Here is a 4,835-nt window from a genome sequence, read left to right on the forward strand (position 1 = left end):
GATGTCGGCCAGAACAAGTGAAAATCCGGCCTCTTCCCCTGGAAGTCCGGCCGAGTTAAGGCGAATATTTCCTAAGTGCCAACGGCTGCTCAGCCTTAAAGTGTCCGACTCGGCTGGTTCCCGATGTCGGCCAGAACAAGTGAATATTCGGCCTCTTCCCCTGGAGGTCCGGAACATTTTGGCAAATATTTTCTAAGTGCTAACGGCTGTTGCGCCGTAACGTGTCCGACCCGGCTGGTTCTCCCGGTCGGCCCGAACGAGCGAAAATTCGGCCTCTTCCCCTGGAGGTCCGGAACATTTTGGCGAATATTTCCTAAGGGCCAACGGCTGCTCCGCCGTAAAGAGACCGACTCGGCTGGTTCCCGATGTCGGCCAGAACAAGTGAAAATTCGGCCTCTTCCCCTGGAGGTCAGTTGAAGTTTAACGAATATTTCCTAAGTGCCAACGGCTGCTCCGCCGTAAAGTGTCCGACTCGGCTGGTTCCCGATGTCGGCCAGAACAAGTGAATATTCGGCCTCTTCCCCTGGAGGTCCGGAACATTTTGGCAAATATTTCCTAAGTGCCAACGGCTGCTCCGCCGTAAAGAGTCCGACTCGGCTGGTTCCCGATTTCGGCCAGAACAAGTGAAAATTCGGCCTCTTCCCCTGGAAGTCCGGCCGAGTTCGGCGAATATTTCCTAAGTGCCAACGGCTCTTGCGCCGAAAAGCGTCCGACTCGGCTGGTTCCCGATGTCGGCCAGAACAAGTGAATATTCGGCCTCTTCCCCTGGAGGTCCGTTCAAGATTAACGAATATTTTCTAAGTGCCAACGGCTGCTCCGCCGTAAAGCGTCCGTCTCGGCTGGTTCCCGATGTCGGCCAGAACAAGTGGAAATTCGGCCTCTTCCCCTGGAAGTGCGGCCAAGTTTGGCGAATATTTCCTAAGTGCCAACGGCTGCTCCGCCGTAAAGCGTCCGACTCGGCTGGTTCCCGATGTCGGCCAGAACAAGTGAAAATTCGGCCTCTTCCCCTGGAGGTCCGTTCAAGTTTAACGAATATTTTCTAAGTGCCAACGGCTGCTCCGCCGTAAAGGGTCCGACTCGGCTGGTTCCCGATGTCGGCCAGAACAAGTGAAAATCCGGCCTCTTCCCCTGGAGGTCAGTTGAAGTTTAACGAATATTTTCTAAGTGCCAACGGCTGCTCCGCCGTAAAGCGTCCGACTCGGCTGGTTCCCGATGTCGGCCAGAACAAGTGAAAATTCGGCCTCTTCCCCTGGAGGTCAGTTGAAGTTTAACGAATATTTTCTAAGTGCCAACGGCTGCTCCGCCGTAAAGCGTCCGACTCGGCTGGTTCCCGATGTCGGCCAGAACAAGTGAAAATTCGGCCTCTTCCCCTGGAGGTCAGTTGAAGTTTAACGAATATTTTCTAAGTGCCAACGGCTGCTCCGCCGTAAAGCGTCCGACTCGGCTGGTTCCCGATGTCGACCAGAACAAGTGGAAATTCGGCCTCTTCCCCTGGAGGTCAGTTGAAGTTTAACGAATATTTTCTAAGTGCCAACGGCTGTTCCGCCGTAAAGAGTCCGACTCGGCTGGTTCCCGATGTCGGCCAGAACAAGTGAAAATTCGGCCTCTTCCCCTGGAGGTCCGTTCAAGATTAACGAATATTTTCTAAGTGCCAACGGCTCTTGCGCCGAAAAGCGTCCGCCTCGGCTGGTTCCCGCGGTCGGACACAAAATGTGTCAATTCGGCCTCTCTGAGGTACCAGGGGTAGGCTTTATGTACTTGGTCCCCCCACTTAGTGTACTCATCACTTTACCCCCCTTTCGCAAAATATAGTCGGCACGTATGTGCAGAACTGTTTATTTTCATTTTAAAAATTGTCTAAGTGCCAGCGGAAGCTGTCACACGAACTGTCCTAGCTACCACGGTGCCCATCCCGGGCAGTGACGGCAAAAGGCCGATGTGTGTTTATGGAAGTCTGAATAATTTCTAAGTGCCAACGGCTCAACCGCCGTAAAGTGTCCGCCTCGGCTGGTTCTCCCGGTCGGCCCGAACGAGCGAAAATTCGGCCTCTTCCCCTGGAGGTCCGGAACATTTTGGCGAATATTTTCAAAGTGCCAACGGCTGCTCCGCCGTAAAGTGTCCGCCTCGGCTGGTTCCCCCGGTCGGCCAGAACAAGTGAAAATTCGGCCTCTTCCCCTGGAGGTCCGGAACATTTTGGCGAATATTTTCAAAGTGCCAACGGCTGCTCCGCCGTAAAGTGTCCGCCTCGGCTGGTTCCCCCGGTCGGCCAGAACAAGTGAAAATTCGGCCTCTTCCCCTGGAGGTCCGGAACATTTTGGCGAATATTTCCTAAGTGCCAACGGCTGCTCCGCCGTAAAGTGTCCGACTCGGCTGGTTCCCCCGGTCGGCCAGAACAAGTGAAAAATCGGCCTCTTCCCCTGGAAGTCCGGCCGAGTTAAGGCAAATATTTCCTAAGTGCCAACGGCTGCTCAGCCTTAAAGGGTCCGACTCGGCTGGTTCCCGATGTCGGCCAGAACAAGTGAAAATCCGGCCTCTTCCCCTGGAAGTCCGGCCGAGTTAAGGCGAATATTTCCTAAGTGCCAACGGCTGCTCAGCCTTAAAGTGTCCGACTCGGCTGGTTCCCGATGTCGGCCAGAACAAGTGAATATTCGGCCTCTTCCCCTGGAGGTCCGGAACATTTTGGCAAATATTTCCTAAGTGCCAACGGCTGCTCCGCCGTAAAGTGTCCGACTCGGCTGGTTCCCGATGTCGGCCAGAACAAGTGAAAATCCGGCCTCTTCCCCTGGAAGTCCGGCCAAGTTCGGCGAATATTTCCTAAGTGCCAACGGCTGCTCCGCCGTAAAGAGACCGACTCGGCTGGTTCCCGATGTCGGCCAGAACAAGTGAAAATTCGGCCTCTTCCCCTGGAGGTCAGTTGAAGTTTAACGAATATTTCCTAAGTGCCAACGGCTGCTCCGCCGTAAAGTGTCCGACTCGGCTGGTTCCCGATGTCGGCCAGAACAAGTGAATATTCGGCCTCTTCCCCTGGAGGTCCGGAACATTTTGGCAAATATTTCCTAAGTGCCAACGGCTGCTCCGCCGTAAAGAGTCCGACTCGGCTGGTTCCCGATTTCGGCCAGAACAAGTGAAAATTCGGCCTCTTCCCCTGGAAGTCCGGCCGAGTTCGGCGAATATTTCCTAAGTGCCAACGGCTCTTGCGCCGAAAAGCGTCCGACTCGGCTGGTTCCCGATGTCGGCCAGAACAAGTGAATATTCGGCCTCTTCCCCTGGAGGTCCGTTCAAGATTAACGAATATTTTCTAAGTGCCAACGGCTGCTCCGCCGTAAAGCGTCCGTCTCGGCTGGTTCCCGATGTCGGCCAGAACAAGTGGAAATTCGGCCTCTTCCCCTGGAAGTGCGGCCAAGTTTGGCGAATATTTCCTAAGTGCCAACGGCTGCTCCGCCGTAAAGCGTCCGACTCGGCTGGTTCCCGATGTCGGCCAGAATAAGTGGAAATTCGGCCTCTTCCCCTGGAGGTCAGTTGAAGTTTAACGAATATTTTCTAAGTGCCAACGGCTGCTCCGCCGTAAAGCGTCCGACTCGGCTGGTTCCCGATGTCGGCCAGAACAAGTGAAAATTCGGCCTCTTCCCCTGGAAGTGCGGCCAAGTTAAGGCAAATATTTCCTAAGTGCCAACGGCTGTTCCGCCGTAAAGGGTCCGACTCGGCTGGTTCCCGATGTCGGCCAGAACAAGTGAAAATTCGGCCTCTTCCCCTGGAGGTCAGTTGAAGTTTAACGAATATTTTCTAAGTGCCAACGGCTGCTCCGCCGTAAAGCGTCCGACTCGGCTGGTTCCCGATGTCGGCCAGAACAAGTGAAAATTCGGCCTCTTCCCCTGGAGGTCCGTTCAAGTTTAACGAATATTTTCTAAGTGCCAACGGCTGCTCCGCCGTAAAGCGTCCGACTCGGCTGGTTCCCGATGTCGGCCAGAACAAGTGAAAATTCGGCCTCTTCCCCTGGAGGTCAGTTGAAGTTTAACGAATATTTTCTAAGTGCCAACGGCTGCTCCGCCGTAAAGCGTCCGACTCGGCTGGTTCCCGATGTCGGCCAGAACAAGTGAAAATTCGGCCTCTTCCCCTGGAGGTCAGTTGAAGTTTAACGAATATTTTCTAAGTGCCAACGGCTGCTCCGCCGTAAAGCGTCCGACTCGGCTGGTTCCCGATGGTCGGCCAGAACAAGTGAAAATTCGGCCTCTTCCCCTGGAGGTCCGTTCAAGTTTGGGGAATATTTTCTAAGTGCCAACGGCTGCTCCGCCTTAAAGCGTCCGACTCGGCTGGTTCCCGATGTCGGCCAGAACAAGTGAAAATCCGGCCTCTTCCCCTGGAAGTCCGGCCGAGTTAAGGCAAATATTTCCTAAGTGCCAACGGCTGCTCAGCCTTAAAGGGCCCGACTCGGCTGGTTCCCGATGTCGGCCAGAAGAAGTGACAATTCGGCCTCTTCCCCTGGAGGTCTTTTCAAGTTTAACGAATATTTTCTGAGTGCCAACGGCTGCTCCGCCTTAAAGCGTCCGACTCGGCTGGTTCCCGATGTCGGCCAGAACAAGTGACAATTCGGCCTCTTCCCCTGGAGGTCCTTTCAAGTTTAACGAATATTTTCTAAGTGCCAACGGCTGCTCCGCCGTAAAGCGTCCGACTCGGCTGGTTCCCGATGTCGGCCAGAACAGGTGAAAATTCGGCCTCTTCCCCTGGAGGTCCGTTCAAGTTTGGCGAATATTTTCTAAGTGCCAACGGCTGCTCCGCCTTAAAGTGTCCGACTCGGCTGGTTCCCGATGTCGGGCAGAACAAGTGACAATTCGGCC

This window comes from Syngnathus scovelli, unplaced genomic scaffold, assembly GCF_024217435.2.
Source record: "Syngnathus scovelli strain Florida unplaced genomic scaffold, RoL_Ssco_1.2 HiC_scaffold_190, whole genome shotgun sequence".
Lineage (NCBI taxonomy): Eukaryota > Metazoa > Chordata > Actinopteri > Syngnathiformes > Syngnathidae > Syngnathus > Syngnathus scovelli.